At 39.9% G+C, this 21619-nt stretch overlaps 1 long non-coding RNA gene across 2 annotated transcripts in view; it reads right to left on the reverse strand.

The window, feature by feature from the left end:
- LOC129650567 (uncharacterized) overlaps window positions 1-21619 on the reverse strand; it is an 81567-nt gene that overhangs the window by 7687 nt on the left and 52261 nt on the right. For both annotated transcript variants that reach the window (XR_008713835.1, XR_008713834.1), the window contains exon 2: window positions 726-868. This is a non-coding gene — a long non-coding RNA (uncharacterized LOC129650567). The remainder of the gene's footprint in view (window positions 1-725; window positions 869-21619) is intronic.

Below are 21619 nucleotides of genomic sequence, written 5' to 3' on the forward strand. Positions count from 1 at the left end.
TGAGATGTCCTTAGTGGCAGGGACAATGCTTTGTTTACCCATCAGTCCCTTTGGCACCTCCTCAAGTACCTGGATCTTAGAAAGTAACCCTCATATATGTTGAATACACAAATGCATAAATGCACAGATAAATGAATCAATATGCCTGAGATGAGGGCAAGTGATTATCATAACCATGTGTCACACATCCCAAGACTAGGAAGGTGAATGACAGTTATAAAAACTCCCATATTATAATAGCCCTATGTACAACATATTGCTACAGGAGCCTGGCATTTTAGGCCAGTTTTTTCTACCTAAGGATGTGGAAGAATTGCTCTTCTCCATCAAGGAGAGGCCGTGTGTCAGTCTGATGTGTGCTCTGTAGCAGAGCAGTACCCTCTACGAAGTGATTGCCTGTCAGTTTGCGACACATTATGGCAGATGTCACAGCAAGCCTGCTCTATTTGACACTGAGAAGAGTTAATGAAGGAGTCAGGGGGACTCTCAGATGATTCAGACTGCATGGCTGGGAGTTGAAGAAGCCTCTCTTGTGAGCATATGAAAAGCAGACCACTTCCAGCCTTAGAGGAAGCCAAAATTATCAGACAAGTATGCTGCCCCATCTAATGTAGCCCCATCTAGTGTAGTGTAGATGTAGTGGGGCCTGTCCTCTTTCTCCCCGTATTCTGAAGCAAGCATTCATTCAGTATCAGGTCCATCAAAAAACAGATGACTCTCCTTACCTGTTTTTTGGAGACTGTGAGGATGGGATGGGATGGGATGGGATGGGAAGAAAAGATGGAGACGCCAGTCCTTTGAAGTCAGTTCTGTCTGAGAGAATTCTATTTCCTTCTACTTCCCTCTCTTTGAATATGATATCTCATATCTGCAAAAAAGAGTTGTCCCTTTGATTGGAGTTGAACATTAATATCTGGCATTGCGGCCAACTGAGAAATGGCCTTGTTCTTAAAGAGATTATAGTCAGTGGAGAAATACACAAATTAATCAGTGACTATATTCTCATAAGTGTGATTTATGAAAAGACTAAGAACAGGGTTTTATGAACTTTAAGAACACGCTGATGGACTCCTAAGTTATATTCTGTGGTTAAGGTAAAGCATCCTGGGGTAGGCAAGACTTTCACTGAGTGATAAATATCGTCAATGGTTAAATAGGTTGAAAAGAGGCTTTTGGACCAAGTGAAAAATATATGTGAAGACACAGGCAATATAATACCCGCTTTGGGAGTTGTTAATTCCCATGACTGGCACCCAAGTTGAGAAGTAGAGAGTGGGAAAAGACGATGCAGGAGAGTTAGGCTGGACACATCATATAAAATAAGTGAATGACATAATTAATTTCAAAAAATAAAAAAATATATAACAGCATTTATAATGTGATCGCTTTTATTTTGTAAAGATATCAATCAAAATTTTAACACTATCACTGGAGTATGGGAACATGTGTTATTTGTATCATTGCTTCTCTGAATGTCTTATATTGCTTGAGTCTTTTTAAATGATTAAGTGCTAATTTTATAATTTAAACTATTTTGCTTATGCTACAAAAACAAAAGGTACATTAATCAAAAAGATTCTGGAAAATAAGAATAAGTTCCAGTTCACAGGAACACCACCTCTATTTATGTCTCCACTTAAAGCATTTAACTTTGTTCTTCTATTATGAGCAGAGAATCACCCCATCTTGACATCAAGTCAGAAAGGAACTAAAACAGCTGAGATATAGGTGTTATGCTAGTACATATAAGAGGTAGATACCCAGCTTGAAATTATGGAAACTTTCCTCGATAGAGCAATGTCTTAGAGGAAACACAGGAGTCTGGCAAATGCCCATTTGGTGTCTAGGAGCTTGGAAAAGATTGATAATAGAAAGGCACTGATTTATGACAAAGCATGCCATATGGAGAAAACAAAAGTAGTCCAGAATGCTTCTAGCCTTGTTCATAAAGAGAAGGAGATCAGTGATGGACCAACTGACCCCAACAACAGCATGCTGAACCAGAATCTACATTTTAACAAGATTTTCTGATCTTCAGGCAAATCAAGTTTGGTAAGTATGGACTTAACTCAGTAAATTCTAGTTTTCCTAACTAAACAAATAAGATGCAATACCAACCAACCAGACTTTTGTTAAGACCAATTAATAAAGTAAAAGTGATACGAATTTGTGTTATCCCTTGATCCTACTGGTCAATGCAACAGAAGTGAAAGAAATCAAAAAGGGAAAAACAAATCAAACACAAATACTTTTTGCACCATTTCCTTCTTAAATCTTGAATGTTTACAAGGTGAAACTGTATTAAGAAATAGATCTTACACCATTTCTGCTTTTGGGTGAAATCTATCAATACTCCCCAAGTAACCAGAATCAATTCTGTCAGCTTCTGCGAGAAGATATGTGGGCCATTTGAGATACCCCAGGGTGAAATCTTTTGTATGTACAACTAAACCTATAAAAACAGGTGAAATGACAATTACTCATTAGATATATAAGATTGTTCCTTGCTGCCTTATAATTGATATTTCTGAACAAATACCAACACATTCATACACTCTTATGCACATGCTTGCCCACCTTCTGGGCTAGAATTCATTCATCCATATCACAAATCTTATTTCTGAGCTGCTACTCTGTGCTTAGCATCATGCTCTGCTAGCAGTATGCAGTGTGACCACTTGTGGTCCTCAACATTGTGGAGCCTACAGTCTTATTTTTCCCCAGAAGGTGGCTCTACTCCTGCTCCCAGCATCCTTGTCATCCAATTTGAGATCATCATTTAGTACTGCCCCTGACTTTTGTTCCCGTGCCTTTACGCTGCTAAGACCTATAAGGGAACCTCACTAGTCAATATAATTTTGCTCCCCACAGGTTAAATCTTACAATCCAACATTTTGAAGACCAATCCAGTATTCATTCATCTTCCATTTGTTGTTGAACACACTATTTGTTAATAAGAACTGCTCTAGAAGCATGATTCAGACAGAAATAATGAATTTGACAATTTTTAGTTACCTACAACCCTGCTATTATGACTTTGTTAAAAGCAAGTTTTCTTTCTTTCTTTTTTTTTTCAATTTGTTTCAATTGTTTATTAACCAGATTACAATAATAATCCTGGTAGACACCTGAAAGGAAGGAAAAAAACCCCATTAAACATAATAATTAAAAATTAACATATACCAGGAGTTATCAATACCAATTGTTTCCTACTTAAAAGTGGAAACAGAAAAAAGAAACAGGTCTTTTCTTCTCTCCATAATGTCCTCAAAAGGGAAAACCAAATCAACTGTGATCATATCACATGGTTGATTTCCCCCCACTAAATGCCAACTCAATGAAATCCTTATCAGCATTTAGATCAATTTACTCTGCTGCTACTGCTAAGTGGCTTCAGTCGTGTCCGACTCTGTGCGACCCCATAGATGGCAGCCCACCAGGCGCCCCCATCCCTGGGATTCTTCAAGCAAGAATACTGGAGTGGGTTGCCATTTCCTTCTCCATAAAAGCAAGTTTTCTGAAGAGTGCTGCACTTACGGTTACCGTAATTACAACAGTATAAATACAGGTTTACTCAGTCATTTTATAAGAACTTCTCATTTGAAGCATTTGCAGCTTTCCTGGAATTCTATTTTATTTATATCAGAATCTCCAAGTCCTTGATATTTTTCCTTTTCTACCTTGATTTCCTCATAAGATGGTATCCCACTGAGGTGCATCTGAATATTCACCTGTCCTTTGAACTCAAGGTTTTTCCCAGATTTAAATAATTGGTGCTTTATATCTCTGTGGAATAGAGGACTAAAAGTTCTTTATGTCCTTGTTCTCAGTAATTACTTTAATATTCTGAGGAGAGATCAACTAGACCAAGTTCAAATATCAATTGTTTATTTTATTCTTAACATTGTTTTGTGAAAAAACCTTCTACTAGGAGAGAATTTCAATTCAGCTGGTCATTTGGAAGCTAAAGACAGAACCCTGAAAGATGAAGAGTAATGTGATCATCACAGATTCAGAGAGGAGACAAAAAGGAAAGAAAGATAGTTGGAAAATATTGACAAAAGTGCATTGGAAAAAAAGAGAAAGTAGCTTCTGGTTATTTCTCAGCAAGTCCAAAAGACAGATAAAATATTCATGTGAAATAGAAAGCATAAGAAAGCCTCTGAATATTAGAACTGGATTCTCTTAAAATACCACAATATGTTAAGTAGTTTAACATAACTACTTTCAACAAAACATAAATAACATAACATTTAATTTTATCTTCCAAACATAATATCATATGATTAGGAGAAAGATTAAGGGAATATCCCACAATATTACATATGTAATTAACTTGGGGAGATGGGGTTACTAGGTATATTTACTTTGCTCTTTATAATTTTCTGTATTGTCTGCAATATGTTTGTTCTGTTCTAATAAAAAAAAATACTCATTTTAAAATGAATGCTCCCTTCTCTCTCTGTCTTCAGAAATCACTCTCCAGTTTTGAGTAGGTCTAAATTCACCACAACAAGAAAATTTTATAGTTTCAAGTGAGGTTGTAACTGAGATCATGCCTTCCATTCAAAATTTTCTCCTAAAAAAGGAGATGTTTGAGTTAGACAATGTATCTGTAAGCTATTCTCAAGGGCTGGGCACCTTGGAGTCCCCTCTCCTTTTTAATAGCAAGATAAAACAGTCACTATTTCACAGCACATTCTTAGCAGAGTTTACTGGCTTTGTATCCACCAAAATCACTCCTAGTGAACAGAAAAAAATGTACACAATAAAAGTGATAGCAATGATGCAGGTAAGTAAATCCATCCCCCACTCCATCACTACCACTATGGGTGAGAGGATGATTCTGCAGCCAATAGAAAAGCAAAAGTATAGCTAAAAATGGGACTTCCCTGGTAGCTCAGACAGAATCTGCCTGCATTGCAGGAGACCAGGTTTCAATCCCTGGGTCTGGAAGCCCTGGAGGAAGAAATGGAAACCACTCTGGTATTCTTGGCTAGAGAATTCCATGGATAGACCATGGGGTAGCAAAGAGTTGGACACAATTGAGCGACTAACACACAGAGCTAAGAACAAAACTTAAGAGCAAGGGTCTCAGCAAATATAGTCCAGATGTGGTAGAATCTGACCTTGGAATCTCTTCCTGTTAAGACATGCATACTCAAACATCTAGAGGTAGGCACACTCACCTGGATTAGTTCCTGCTGAATTCCACTTGAAGGATCCTATTGATTTTTTAGCACATGATCAAGAGAACCCCCTCTTGATCACTTTCTCTGACTGTGCAGTCAGTTACCCTCTGTTATGTACTTCTGTGCCTTTCCATGCTTCTGCTACTTATTTTACATACAGAGTAATCATTTCTCTTTTTTCTAGTTATTTGGCAGTTGTATTCCTTCTATAATGGTTTTATATGTATATGTGCTGTGCTTAGTTGCTCAGTCATGTCCCTCTTTGCAACCCCATGGGCTGTAGCCTACCAGGCTACTTTGTCCATGGGAATTCTCCAAGCAAGAATACTAGAGTGAGTTGCCGTGCCCTCCTCCAGGAGATCTTCCCAACCCAGGGGTTGAACCTAGGTCTCCCACATTGCAGGCAGATTCTTTACCGTCTGAACCACCAGGGAAGTACAAGACTACTGGAGTGTATTCTTGGGCTACCCAGCCTATCCCCTCTCCAGGGGAACTTCCTGACCCAGGAATCAAACCAGGGTCTACTTCATTGCAGGTGGATTCTTTACCAGCTGAGCTACTTGGGAAGCCCCTTTATATGTATATAATTATACATATTTGTACACATTACACATAATTCTAGTAATATAATTGTTATATATAACAATAATATTATAGTATTTTTAGCTGTGTTCCCTACTAGATCATGAACTCCATGAAGGCAAGGACTTTATCTCCAGCATTTACCACAGGGGCTGGAATTGATACTTCTCTTTATATTTTTGAATGAATGGATAACTGGTTAAAATGAAAGAAGGCAAAAAAAGTGTAACTGGCTATCAGGGTGGATACTGTGACATAATACAATTGATTTCTGTGCCTTGTGTGTGCCTTGTAAGCCTTATCTGAGATTTTTATACTGCAACTATAGTGAAAAAGAACTTCTGACTGAAAGTTTACATGTGGCCTTAAATTCGAGGTATTTCCCAGATGAGTCTCCAGGTCACAGTTTCTTTATTTATAAAGTCAGTAGGAAAGACTAGAAATTCTCTCAATTCCTTCTTCTCTTTTAGTGTTGAGGACATGTTCACCACACATTATCATCAAATTTAGCAATTTTGTTGATAGTTCCCTGCATTTCAATCCAGTTCTATTTAGTTTCCTACTATGTGCTAGAATCTTGCTGAGCTACAAAGCTTCTGACATCTGATTTAAAAACAGTTTAATATTCACACAGTATTGGTTGCTCAGTCATGTTCGACTCTTTGTGACCCCATGGACTGTAAACCACTAGGCTCCTCTATCCATGGAATTTTCCAGGCAGGAATACTGGAGTGGGTTGCCATTCCCTTCTCTAGGGGATCTTCCCAATCCAGGGACCAAACCAGGGTCTCCTGCACTGCAGGCAGATTATATACCATCTGAGCCATCAAGGAAGCCCAATATATACATAAGATAATTCATATTCTAATAGTGAGCTTATAAGATAAAATTTTTAATATTTTATCCTTATGTTTAAATTTAACATGGAAAAGTTAGAAAAGAGTAATCATTTCTTTATGCCGCCACCTCCCTATTTTGCTGCAAGCTCCCTCCACACAGGAAAAACACATTTCCTGTATCTCTAGCCTCAGGGACCAGCACTAGGACAGCCATCTGATGATGATCAGGACACATTCATTTCATTGAGCTGAAAACCCTGAGTACCACTTCTGGCTCCCAGTCTTCCAGGCCACTGCCTATTTAACAAGCTGTTGTATTTAACGGATAGATTTCAAACCTCCAAATCTGGTTCTGGAGTCTTTATTTTAACCACTGGACTAGCCTGCCTCAAGATGTCCCCTTTTTAGGAAAGATAAGTAAAAGACTAAAACATAATCTTAAAACCATATAGCCAAGACTCTTCAGAACATGTTGTCTCGATGTCTATTTCAAGGGACATATCCATTTCATGCTGATGTTGATGTCATTGGATTACAATATTGATGTTTCCCTTCCCAACCTTAACTATGTCTCACCTTCCTACAGACCCCTCCCAGGTCTTTCTGTGACCTGACTTGCAATCTCACAACATTGATATTTTAGCATACAATATAACTGTGATAGTCCAGTCATTGTAACCTTCATACCCTATGTTCTAAGAACACAGCAGTAAAGGGCTGATTCTTCAGGATTTTCCTCACGTTGGTGACCCTCTCAGGACTGTCCCACACAGTCCGCTCTCACTCACGCTCTAGCCATGCCAACTGAGAAGAATTTTGACTTCAAGTTTAAGGTAGCACATGCATTTACTTTCTTTCCAAAATTCTATTAAAATGTTAGTAAGTAAAGAATAAACTATATACAGCCACAGCCTGGTATTACTGATGACAGATACTGATGACAGATGCAGATATTTTTTTATAATTTGTTAAGCAGCGTGGATTGCTTGATAAATCAGAACACAGAGAGAAAGTATTCCACAACACAAATCAAGAAACCTGTAGTTGAAGTGGAAATTGTGGACACAGAACTCAAGTGAGCCGTGATTCAGATGTCCAAACAATTAGGGAAGTGCTGTCCCAATAGCCAGGTAAACTGTCTTACTCCTCTATCTCTTACACACACACACACACACACACACACGTATTGGGAATCAGGCTGAAGTCATGATCTTCTGTTTTTAGCAAACAAAGGCAGAAACTAGAATCTCTAATAAAGGTGTTCCTGACCCGGAGCTGAACCTTCTGTGAAGTGTTCCCCCTGTGTTCTCCCTCTGCCACAGATTAGGACAGGCTGGCAAACTCTGTCCATGGACAAACAGCAGACGCACCTGGGAACATTTGCCCTTTCTGTCCTTGCTGTTTGATACATTCTTTACCTAATATTCACATGACTTCGTTCTTTGTTCTTTAGTCCTTTGTTCTGACTGTGGTCTTACTGTAAAGGTTTCTATGACCAATCTGCGTAAAATAGCTACAGGCTTTTCTCCATTCATGGCATCCTCTATCTCCTTACTCTTGTTTATTTTCACTGCCTGACATGTTATTTTTATGGGTTTACCTGTTGTCTCCCCCTACTAAAATATAAATTTCATGAGTTCACGGACTTGATTTTGTTCCCTGCTGATTTCCCAGTGTTTATGACTATATCTGGCATTAGGAGGTGTTCAACAAATATTTAATGAATGTTTAAAGGAACTAATTCAGGAATATGATAAGAAAACTCAAGATGCTAGTTAGCTTTTCAGCAGGTAAAGAAAGCAAGAGGCCTAAATTAGTAGGGGTAGTCACAAGGTCCTGAGAATACTGTCTCCATGAAAAGTGTATTCCATTAAACATGTAACATAAAAAAGCAGTTGGAAGTTTTGAAGGCATATAGTTCTTCTGCACACCAGGTAAAACAAAACATTTAGCATCTCCTGAAATAACTAGAGAAATACATGCAAGAACATCACAGTGCAAATAAAATGTATAACAATTTTGAGCAATAAAGAGAAATGAAAGAAACTCTATTTGATTTTCACGCTTAGCTAATTCAGTCTCCAGTGGCACTATTTAATGTCATCCAATTGTTTACCCTCTTACTTTCTCCTGACTATGAGACCCAGACCCCCAGGGCAAGAAGGACTTTCTGTACAGAAGCTGAGTAGATTGTTTCATTCCCAGCTTCATTCCCAGCCCAAACTAGAGAGTCCCTAGTGGAGAAATGGAAAAATCTTTGTCTTAGTCTATGGCTTCTTTGGGTGTTAGTTCTAGAAGGTCTTGTAGGTCTTCATAGAACCATTCAACTTCAACTTCTTCAGCATTACTGGTTGGGGCATAGACTTGGATCAACATTCGGAAAACTAAGATCATGGCATCCAGTCCCATCAGTTCATGGCAAATAGATGGGAAACAGTGGCGGATTTTATCTTTCTGGGCTCCAAAATCACTGCAGATGGTGATTGCAGGCATGAAATTCAAAGACGCTTACTCCTTGGAAGGAAATTTAAAACCAACCTACACAGCATATTGAAAAGCCGAGACATTACTTTGTCAACAAAGGTCCATCTAGTCAAGGCTATGGTTTTTCCAGTAGTCATGTATGGATGTGAAAGTTGGACTATAAAGAAAGTGAAGCACTGAAGAATTGATGCTTTTGAACTATGCTGTTGGAGAAGACTCTTGAGAGTCCCTTGGACTGCAAGGAAATCCCAACCAGTCCATCCTAAAGGAAATGAGTCCTGAATATTCACTGGAAGGACTGATGCTGAAGCTGAAACTCCAATACTTTGGCCAACTGATGCGAAGAGCTGACTCATTTGAAAAGATCCTGATGCTAGGAAAGATTGAGGGCAGGAGGAGAAGGGGATGACAGAGGATGAGATGGTTGGATGGCATCACCAAGTCAATGAACATGGGTTTGGGTAGACTCCGGGTGTTGGTGATGGACAGGGAGGCCTGGCATGCTGTGGTTCAGGGGGTCTCAAAGAGTCAGACACGAATTAGTGACTGGACTGAACTGAACTGAACTGTGATTGAATGGTTTGCTTGGAAACGAACAGAGATCATTCTGTCATTTTTGAGATTGCATCCAAGTACTGCATTTTGAACTCTTTTGTTGACTATCATGGCTACTCCATTTCTTCTAAGGGATTCTTGCCCACAGTAGTAGATATAATGGTCATCTGAGTTAAATTCACCCATTCTAGTCCATTTTAGTTCTCTGATTCCTAAAATGTCAATGTTCACTCTTGCCATCTCCTGTTTGACCACTTCCAATTTTCCTGGATTCATGGACCTAACATTCCAGGTTGCTATGCAATATTGCTCTTTACAGCATCAGACTTTATTTCCATCACCAGTCACATCCACAACTGGGTATTGTTTCTGCTTTGGCTCTGTCTCTTCATTCTTTCTGGGTTAGTTCTACACTGATTTCCAGTAGCATATTGGGCACCTACTGACCTGGGGAGTTCATCTTTCAGTGTCCTATCTTTTTGCCTTTTCATACTGTTCATGGTGTTCTCAAGGCAAGAATACTGAAGTGGTTTGCCATGCCCTTCTCCAGTGGACCACATTTTGTCAGAACTCACCACCATAACCCATCTGCCTTAGGTGGCCCTATACGGCATGGCTCATAGTTTCATTGAGTTGGACAAGGCTGTGGTCCATGTGATAAGTTTGATTAGTTTTCTGTGATTGTGGTTTTCATTCTGTCTACCCTCTGATGGTGGCTCAGACAGAAAAGTGTCTTTCTACAATGTGAGAGACCTGGGTTCGATTCCTGGGTTGGAAGATTCCCTAGAGAAGGAAATGGCAACCCACTCCAGTACTCTTGCCTTGAAAATCCCATGGACAGAAGAGCTTGGGACAGGCTACTATCTATGGGGTCACAAAGAGTCCAGCACGACTGAGCGACTTCACTTTCACTTTCACTTCACCCTCTGATGGAGGATAATAGGCTTATGGAAACTTCCTGATAGGAGAGACTGAGGGGGAAACTGGGTCTTGTTCTGAAGGGTGGGGTCATGCTCAGTAAATCTTTAATCCAATTTTCTGTCAAAGGGCGGGGCTGTGAAAGTGAAAGTGAAGTCGCTCAGTCCTGTCTGACTCTTTGTGACCCCATGGACTGTAACCCACCAGGCTCCTCTGTCCATTGGATTCTCTAGGCAAGAATACTGGAGTGGGTTGCCATTTCCTTCTCCTGGGGATCTTCCCAACCCAGGGATCGAACCCAGGTCTCCTGCATTGCAGGTAGATGTTTTAACCTCTGAGCCACCAGGGAAGCCATGGGATTTTCAAGGCAAGAGTACTGGAGTGGGTTGCCATTTCCTTCTCCAGGGGCTGTGCTCCCTTCCTTTTATTTGACTTGAGGCCAAACTATGGTGGAGGTAATGAAGATAATGTTAACCTCCTTCAAAAGGTCCCATGCAAAATGTCCCACTGCTATCCTCAGTGGCCCCAGTCCTGCAGCAGGGCACTGTTGACCCATGCCTCTGCCGGAGACTCCTGGACACTCACAGGAAAGTCTGGGTCATTTCTTATGGGGTCAATGCTCTTTTGCCTGGGTTCTGGTGCACACAAGCTTCTGTTTGTGCCCTGCAGGAGTCTGTTTCCCAGTCCTGTATAAGTTCTGGCAGCTCTATGGGGGGGTTAATGGTAACCTCTTCTAAGAGGGCTTATGCCATACCCAGGTCTACTGCCCCCAGAACCCCAGTCCCTGTGGCAGTCCACTGCTGACCTGTACCTCCTCAGGAGATATACCAACACAGTTTTGTCTCAGTCTCTGTGGGGTCTCTGGGTCCTGGTGTGCACAAAATATCCTTTTCATTATAGAGGACTGGAAAGCAAAAGTAGGAAGTAAAGGAATACCTAGGTCATGTCGATGTATGGCAAAAACCACTACAATATTGTAAAGTAATTAGCCTCCAATTAAAATAAATAATTTCTTTAAAAATTTAAAAAAGAAATACCTAGTAACAGGCAAATTTGGCCTTGGAGTGCAGAATGAAGCAGGACAAAAGCTAATAGAGTTTTGCCAAGAGAACACACTGGTCATATCAAACACCTACTTCCAACAACACAAGAGAAGACTCTACACATGGACATTACCAGACAGTCAATACTGAAATCAGACTGATTACATTTTTTGCAGCCAAAGATGGAGAAGCTCTATACAATCAGCAAAAACAAGACCAGAGCTGACTGTGGCTCAGATCATGAACACCTTATTGCCAAATTCAGACTTAAAATGAAGTAGAGAAAACCACCAGATCTTTCAGGTATGACCAAAATCAAGTACCTATGATTATACAATGGAAGTGAGAAATACAATCAAGGGATTAGATCTGATAGAGTGCCTGAAGAACTATGGACAGAGGTTAATGACACTGTACAGGAGGCAGGGACCAAGACCATCCCCAAGAAAAAGAAATGCAAAAAGGCAAAATGGTTGTCTGGGGAGGCCTTACAAATAGCTGTGAAAAGAAGAGAAGTGAATGGCAAAGGAGAAAATGAAAGATATACCCATTTGAATGCAGAGTTCCAAAGAATAGCAAGGAGAGATAAAAAAAAAAGAAAAGAATTCCTCAATGATCAATGCAAAGAAATAGAGGGAAATAATAGAATGGGGAAGACTAGAGATCTCCTCAAGAAAATTAGAGATACCAAGGGAACATTTCATGCAAAGATGGGCTCAATAAAGGACAGAGATAGTATGGACCTAACAGAAGCAGAAGATATTAAGAGGGGGCAAGAATACACAGAAGAACTGTACAAAACTTCACAACCAAGATAATCACGATGGTGTGATCACTTACCTAGAGCCAGACATCCTGGAATGTGAAGTCAAGTGGGCTTTAGGAAGAATCACTATGAACAAAGCTAGTAGAGGTGATGGAATTCCAGTTGAGCTATTTCAAATCCTAAAAGATGATGTTATGAAAGTGCTGCACTCAATATGCCAGCAAATTTGGAAAACTCAGCAGTGGCTACAGGACTGGAAAAGTTGTTTTCATTCCAGTTCCAAAGAAAGACAATGACAAAGAATGCTCAAACTACTGCACAATTGCACTCATCTCATCATAGCTAGCAAAGTAATGCTCACAATTCTCCAAGCCAGACTTTGAGAGTACGTGATCCATGAACTTCCAGATGTTCAGGCTGGATTTAGAAAAGGCAGAGGAAATAGAGATCAAATTTCCAATAACCGTTGGATCACCGAAAAAGCAAGAGGGTTCCAGATAAACATCTACATTTTCATTATTGACTATGCCAAAGCCTTTGACTGTGTGGATCACAACAAACTGTGGAAAATTTTGAAAGAGATGGGAATACCAGACCACCTGACCTACCTCCTGAGAAATCTGTATGCAGGTCAAGCAATACAGTTAGAACTGTACATGGAACAACAGACTGATTCCAAATCTGGAAAGGAGTACATCAAGGCTGTATATTGTCACCCTGCTTATTTAACTTATATGCTGAGTACATCATGAGAAATGCTGGACTGGATGAAGCACGAGCTGGAATCAAGATTGCTGGGAGAAATATCAATAACCTCAGATATGCAGATGACACCACCCTTACAGCAGAAAGTGAAGAAAAACTGAAGTCTCTTGATGAAAGTGAAAGAGGAGAGTGAAAAAGTTGGCTTAAAACTCAACATCCAGAAAACTAAAATCATGGCATATGGTCTCATCACTTCATGGCAAACAGACAGGGAAACAGTGGCAACAGTAACAAGCTTTATTTTTTTGAGCTCCAAAATCACCGCAGATGGTGACTGGAGCCATGAAATTAAAATATACTTGCTCCTTGGAAGAGAATTTAAGACCAACCAAGACGGCATATTGAAAAGCATAGACATCACTTTGCCAACAAGGGTCCATCTAGTCAAAGCTATGATTTTTCCAGTAGTCATGTATGGATGTGATAGTTGGACTATAAATAAAGCTGAGAGCTGAAGAATTGATGCTTTTGAGCTATGGTATTAGAGAAGACTCTTGAGAGTCCCTTGGACAGCAAAGAGATCCAACCAGTCCATTCTAGAGGAAATCAGTCCTGAATATTCATTGGAAGGACTGATGCTGAAGCTCCAATACTTTGGCTACCTGATGTGAAGAAATGACATATTTGAAAAGACACTGATGCTGGGAATGTTGAAGGCTGGAGGAGAAGGGGACGACAGGGGCTAAGATGGTTGGATGGCATCACCAACTCAATGGACATGAGTTTGTGATGGATGGGAGTTAGTGATGGACAGGGAGGTCTTGTGTGCTGCAGTCGCTTGGGTTGCAAAGAGTCGGACACAACCCAGCGACTGGACTGAACTGAACTGATGGCTTCTTTAAGAACTGTACTGCCAGTACATAGTCATCAGCCTCATGTGGCTTTTAGCTTTAAATTGAATTAAAATTAATAAAGCTAAGTATTCCTTTTCTAGTTGTTCTGGTCACATTGCAAGTGCTCAACAGCACATATAACTAATGACTACGTCTGAAGAATAACTGAATGAAACTAAGCAGGGAAGAAATAAAAATTTTTAATCATCACAGAAACTTCTACTGTTCCAACAAATGATGAAGACCAGCAGGGGAAATGAGTCAAAAAAGAGGCAATTTTGCATCTCAGTATTTACATGTACTTAGAGAAGCCACAGATCTGCAGTGGCCAATAACTTCTCAGGTAGGAAGGCATGGTTTTACATGTTTGTAAAAAACCAAAACCTCTCTCCCCTTTGTTTCACACCACTCAAATTTCTGGTTACTTCCTTTGTGGGGTCATTAAATGTGGTTATGAAATAACTTTCTCTGTCCTCTTTTTGGTGGTAACTCTCAACAATCCTAAGACTGCCATTTGTTCTTCCAATTGTTTTTCAAAACAGCATGCTCCCATGATGAAAACTATGTAAAAGTTAACACTCATTTTCCATTATCTGTTGTTCCTGCCTCCTTGTATTTTCTTTTAGAATTTTGGAAGAGTCATGTTCTCATTCAGAGTGATATGTTTAATTATTTCTAAAATACAATTGGAAATTGAAAATTCTAGCTTATTTGATTATCTATTTAATTTCCATCAAGATTATTTTTCTTTCTCTATGGGAAAGCACAATATCTGATTCTATATTAAATAATATTTGCATTATCATAATTCTAGAAGTGCAGCTTATTGATTTGTTAAAAAGTCAAGCCATATAAGAAGCATTAAAAATGATTATATAATTACAAAAGCAAATGTAAATTCAGGTTAGTAGCTTGAAATCAGTCACAGCAATAAGTAAATGCTACAAGATCAAACCTGTCAATTCTAAAGGAAATCAACCCTGAATATTCATTGGAAGGACTGATGCTGAAGCTCCAATACTTTGGCCACTTGATACAAAGAACTGATTCATTGGAAAAGATTCTGATTCTGAAAAGTTTGAGGGCTAGAGAAAAAGAGGGTGACAGAGGATGAGATGGTTGGGTGGCATCACTGACTCAATGGACATGTGAAAGTGAAGTCGCTCAGTCCTATCTGACTCTTTGCAACCCCCTGGACTTTATAGACTAACAGGTTCCTCCGTCTGTCCATGGGATTTTAAAGGTAAGAGTACTGGAGTGGGTTGTCATTTCCTTCTCCAGGGGGGTCTTCCCAACTCAGGGATCAAAGCCGGGTCTCCCGCATTGTAGGCAGATGCTTTTACCATCTGAACCACCAGAGAAGTCCATGACTTTGAGAATATTCCAGGAGATAGTGAAGGACAGGGAAGCCTAGCATGCTGCAGTTCATGGGGTCGCAAACAGTCAAACACGACTTAGCACTGGACAACAACAACAAATCAGACTCCCTTCCCCAACAATGACTTTACCTGTAAACCACTAGGTAGGAGGTTCAGCAAATTTATAATTTCATTATTTAAATGGTAGGTGTTAAGGAGCAATATACATGATGACAAAAGTAGAAATTTATATGTAAATCGCTATATCTGTATATATTATTTAGAACTACAGATGAAACCAATAGAAGAACTAAGTAACAATACAAATAAAATTAGTAGACAAGAAGTAGTATGAATTTCTTATATTTTGTAGATAAAGTTTATAGTTATTATTTAAAATTGATATATTGAGAAAAACAGATTTCAGTATATTGTTTAGAATAATTGTGCCAACCAAAGGTTTGGTGAGAGGAGGATAGAAAAAAAGTTTTTCATTTAAAACTGCTTCATACTGTTTGAACTTTTACTATTACCTATGTTACTTTAAAACAATGTAAAATTTCCAAAATAGAGCTCGTACTAACTGCCATATTGACTTTATTTCTCCACATCTTCCACATTAATAAATTACTCACTGTTGGGCTAAAACTGTTACAGGAAAATAAAGAAAAGAAAAACATTTATTAGGCTCACACCATGTGCTCCATGGTAAGCATTTCTACATTAATTAATTCCTAATCTGTTAAATTCCTCTAATGTCCCTGTGAAATGGATATGCATAGGCATGCTCTTAGAATTTAGCAACCTGAAGCAAGAAGGGGTATGTCTGAGGGAGAAATTCTGATACAATCCCTATAATGTTGGGGGTACCCACTGTCATCTGTGTATAAAACTGACTTTGTTAGTGATATCAGGATTGACACTCTATTTCTCATTATATATCCCTTCTTTTTATTAAAGAATAAAGACTCTGAAATGGGATAGAAGGGGAAAGTATACTATTTTTTGACCATGCTCACTTGGCCACAGGTGGGCAAGCAGATTGACCCGTCCATCCAAACTGAATAATTCCTCAGTCTTTCACTTTTTGTTTATGACTTTATTTCTTCATCCTTGGCAAGAGCAGACAGTAAATCATGGCATTTCTTGGCTGAAAGGCGGAGTGAAACAGCTGTGACCCTTGAGATATTGTTTACTTTACTGCCTCCTGACACATACTCAGTCACTTTCGTTGGACATGCTTGATGGCTTTCGTTCACACAGTTGGCTGTTCCGTCTGCTCCACCAATTGATGAAGAGACAGACAGTGGCTGCTTTAAGCTACTTTTGTTAGTTCGTTCATTAAACATTTGTGAACATCTACTACCTGCCAGATACTGAGATAAGTACAAATAGGAACAAATCAGGTACCCTACCCTTAAGGAGCTAATAGTCTAGTAAGGGATGATGTACCTATGAATATTAATCATTACACAATGAGTATAAGTACGTATCAGAAGAGGTATGAATAAAGTAACGTGGCAACAATAGGAAAGAGAAAGACTTATTCTGCAGAGAAGGTGGAGAAAGGCAAGATATAGGAAGGTTTACAAAGTGATATTTAAATTATGCCCTTGTGGTAGGCAACAGCCAGGGTTATAGAAGGTTTTATGATATAGTAAGAAATAAACCTCAGAAATCAGCAACTGTGGCATAGTTACAGGCCATAAAAAGGTCGTAGGTTGAGGAGGTATAGTGATGCACCAATCAGATCACCCGTTTAAGACCAAAGTTTTCAACCCCGGCTGCCAGCTATGCTACCTGCTGAAAGCTCAAAGTTGAGTTTTTCCCCTGCAAATCACCTTCCTCCAAAGGGGTCCCAATGCCTCCATTGTCAGAGGCAGACTGATTTATCAATTCAAGCATGAAAAGACTTAACTGCATTACCCCTGATGGAGGGTAATGCTGGTGGGTAATCTGACTTCCAGAGCTCCCATGTGGTAGGCTGAAAAATAGCCCCTCCAGAGATATCAAGTCCTAATCCCTAGAACCCGTAAATATTATTTTATATGAGAACCAAATCTTCATCGATGTGATTAACTTAGGGAGGACTGAGAGAGGACTTTGCATTATCAGGGTGGGCCCTAAATGGAATCATGTGAGGAGAAGGTAATGTGAAGACAGAGGCAGAAACTGGAGTAATATGGTTATAAGCCAGGAAGAGGCAAGGGGTGGATTTTCCCCTGGAGTGTCCAGAAGGAGGGTAGTCCTGCAGACACTCTGATTTTGGCCTGATTTAAGGCCTCTGGCTTCTAGAAAGTGAGAGAAAATAAGTGTATTATTTTCAGCCACCCATTTTATAGTAGTTTGTTCCAGCAGCCACAGGAAAATGATACAGCATAGCACCAGCTGAGGCCTTTGCTGCAACTACATCTCTATTTAACTTCTTCCTCTGCTCAATCCTGTGAAACAAATTAAACCAAGACTAAGCAGCTACTCTCTTAGGTCCTTCAGTTTGGACCAGCCTTTTGTGGTCTGACCTTGCTCATTACTATAAATAAAAATTTGTCTGGAAGAGAGGCATGGGTCAGGGAGGGAAGAACATATGAAATGTATGAGAGAACCCAGTGGATTTGGAGAAATTCTGGGGCAGTCAGGGCATATATGTATGTGAGCCTCACATGCTGAAACTTCCCTCAGGGTCTGGTTATGTTCTAATCTCCTGCTTTGTTTCTGGCTTTACCAAGCCTAGCTCTGACACAGGGCCCATTTCATGCAAGGCTTTGCATTTTAAGCTCAGCTGTTTGGACCTCATCACCAAAACAGTGGGTGGTATTGAAGGACCGTTTTGCTGGGGAGTAGCATGATCAGATTTGTATATTTTAAGATCAGCTGGCTACAGTGTATAAATGGGAGCAAAGGAAAGAAAAGCAGAGTAATAAGGGTAGGAAGAATAAGAAGAGTAAGAGGAGCAGAGGGTAAAAACATTACATGAACTTGGTAAGCTGTTTCCTGGACTTTGAAGAGAGCTAGTTTAGAAAAGAGCTATGTTCTGTTAGTGCTATCTTGAACCCCAAGAACTAAGTGTTCAGCGGCTAACAACTAGAGAAGGTGGCAGTAGATCTGAGGACATTGTGCCCTTGATCATGGCTGGCAGAAAGCTGTAGGAATCCGGATCATATTGCCTGGGTTTGACTCCCAGCTCTGCTGCTTACTCACAATATATATTTAAGCAAGGTTTATTAACTGTGTCTGCATTTCCTCATCAACACTAATGATTCCTCTCTTGTGGAGCTGAGGATTAAGTGCGTTAATATATGTAAAGCACTTAGAAGAAAGCCTGGCACATAGTGAATGCTTAATAACATTAGTTATTATCAGCCCAGCAGTTTCCTCAAATGTTTTATAGTCAGGAGAGCTGCTTTTCATTTATCAGAGCCCTGGGATCTCAAGAAATAGTAGAGAGAAAGGAATGTATTTATTAAAGGTACTGAATATAATTGGAAAAGATATACTGTTACTAGGAACTTCACCCTCTGCCCAGTCCCCAGCCTCAGTTTTCTCCTTCCCCTTCCCCAGTAAGAAAGGTGAGCTGGGCATGGGAAGTCTATATGCTTAGAACTTAAGGGGATTCATAGTCACCAAGGTAAACCACCCATCCAACGCTGGGTTCCTACTACAGCCTGCCTCATCCTTTGGTTCCAGCACTGGACTTGAACAGCAATGGGAAGCACACCATTCCCATCATCACAAAGTCTACAGTCTGGTAGAGAGTACAACCATACATGAACAATTATATATGTACATAGCAGTACAATAAATGCTACAGGGGAAGCTGTGAGGAGGGTGCTGTGGGAACAAAGATGGAAAAACTATCCTGGGACAAGTAGGCAACATTTCACTAAGACAATTATATCGGTGATGAATCTTACAGGATGAAGCTTTTCTTGCTAGCCACAGAAGCTAGGGATACAAATTTGATGCAGAAGAACAGTGAACTAAGATGAATCTGGAAAGAGCCCAGCTCATTTGGAAAATTTCCAAAGCTGGAATACAGTTTCAAGAGTGAAAGAGGCAGAGAAGTGGGAAGGAGGGACAGAAGTTTGGGCAGAGGACATAGGTTGTAAATCCTTCAAAGCAATGCAAAGAAATAGAGGAAAACAATAGAATGGGAAACACTAGAGGTCTCTTCAAGAAAAATAGAGATACCAAGGGAACATTTCATTAAATATGGGCACAATAAGGGACAGAAATGGTATGGACCTAACAGAAGCAGAAGATATTAAGAAGAGCTGGCAAGAATACAAAGAACTATACAAAGATCTTCATGACCCAGATAATCATGATGGTGTGATCACTGACCTAGAGCCAGGCATCCTGGAATGTGAAGTCAAGTGGGCCTTAGGAAGCATCACTATGAACAAAGCTAGTGGAGGTGATGGAATTCCAGTTGGGCTATTTCAAATCCTAAAAGATGATGCTATGAAAGTACTGCACTCAATATGCCAGCAAATCTGGAAAACTCAGCAGTGGCCACAGGACTGGAAAAGGTCAGTTTTCATTCCAAACCCAAAGAAAAGGAATGCCAAAGAATGCTCAAACTACCACACAATTGCACTCATCTCACACAGTAGCTCAAAGTAATGCTCAAAATTTTCCAAGCCAGGCTTCAGTTGCGCGTGAACCATGAACTTCCAGATGTTCAAGCTGGTTTAGAAAAGGCAGAGGAACCAGAGATCAAATTGCCAACATTCATTTGATAGCTGATAGTGAAAAATGTTGGATTCCTGATCGCTGAAGAAGATTTAGCTTTGGGACCAGGGACCAGGCTTGATCACTCCAGAGCTCTTGTGTAGCAGAGTTTTATTAAGGTAAGAAAAGGGACAGAGAAAGCTTCTGACACAGACATCAGAAGGGGTCGGAGAATGCCACCCCACCCACCCCACCCCCCCCAGTGTTAGCAAGGGAGTTATATACTTTTTAATTAATTATTACAGTAAATGTAATGGAAAACATTACATTCAAAGGAAGACATTACATTACATTCAAAGACATTCAATGGAATGTCTCAAGGTTGTAAAGATCTTACTAGACCCACTCCCATAATTTACACTTTAAAATAAAAGGATTAGCCAGAAGGTTTGCAGGAAGGAGAAACTGTCCTCAAGCAGGATACATTGCTGTTATATAATCCTTAGTACAGAGTTTAAACTGCCTTGTTTGTTGTGTAATAATCAGTTCCAGACTTAAGAAAAAAGCATTTTATGTGACTAAGACTAAGGGAATGTAGAGAAAAAAGATGTTGGTCCCTTCCGCCTCCTTGAGAATCCCAGACCCCTATCTCCACTTTGAGAGCCCAGATACCTTTTTCCTCCTGGGGAACCAAGAACTTCTTATCACCTTGCTTCAGAATTGACTCTCTCATGTTGGATTATTGAAAAAGCAAGAGAGTTTCAGAAAAACATCTACATCTGTTTTATTGACTATGCCAAAGCCTTTGACTGTGTGGATCATAACAAACTGTTGAAAATTCTTAAAGAAATGGAAATACCTGACCTGCCTCTTAAGAAACCTGTATGCAGGTCAGGAAGCAACAATTAGAACTGGACAAGAAACAACAGACTGGTTCCAAATTGGGAACAGAGTACATCAAGGCTGTATATTGTCACCATGCTTATTTAACTTCTATGCAGAGTACATCATGAGAAATGCTGGACTGGATGAAAAACAATCTGGAATCAAGATTGCGGGGAGAAATATCAATAATATCAAGAAATATCAATAATATCAGATATGCAGATGACACCACACTTATGGCAGAAAGCAAAGAACTAAAGAGCCTCTTGATGAAAGTGAAAGAGGAGAGTGAAAAAGTTGGCTTAAAACTCAAATCCAGAAAACTAAGATCATGCCATCTGATCCCATCACTTCATGGCAAATAGATGGGGAAACAGTGGAAACAGTGAGAGACTTTATCTTTTGGGGCTCCAAAATCACTGCAGATGGTGACTACAGCCATGAAATTAAAAGACACTTGCTCCGTGGAAGAAAAATTATGACCAACCTAGTTCAGTTCAGTTCAGTCAGTCGTGTCCGACTCTGTGACCCCATGGACTGCAGCACACCAGGCCTCCCTGTCCATTGCCAACTCCTGGAGCATGCTTAAACTCATGTGCATTGAGGCAGTGATGCCATCCGACCATCTCATCCTCTGTCGTCTCCTTCTCCTCCCGCCTTCAATCGTTCAGCATCAGGGTCTTTTCAAATAGTCAGTTTTTCACATCAGGTGGTCACAGTATTGGAGT

This window comes from Bubalus kerabau, chromosome 4 (assembly GCF_029407905.1).
Source record: "Bubalus kerabau isolate K-KA32 ecotype Philippines breed swamp buffalo chromosome 4, PCC_UOA_SB_1v2, whole genome shotgun sequence".
NCBI classification, from domain to species: Eukaryota; Metazoa; Chordata; class Mammalia; order Artiodactyla; family Bovidae; genus Bubalus; species Bubalus kerabau.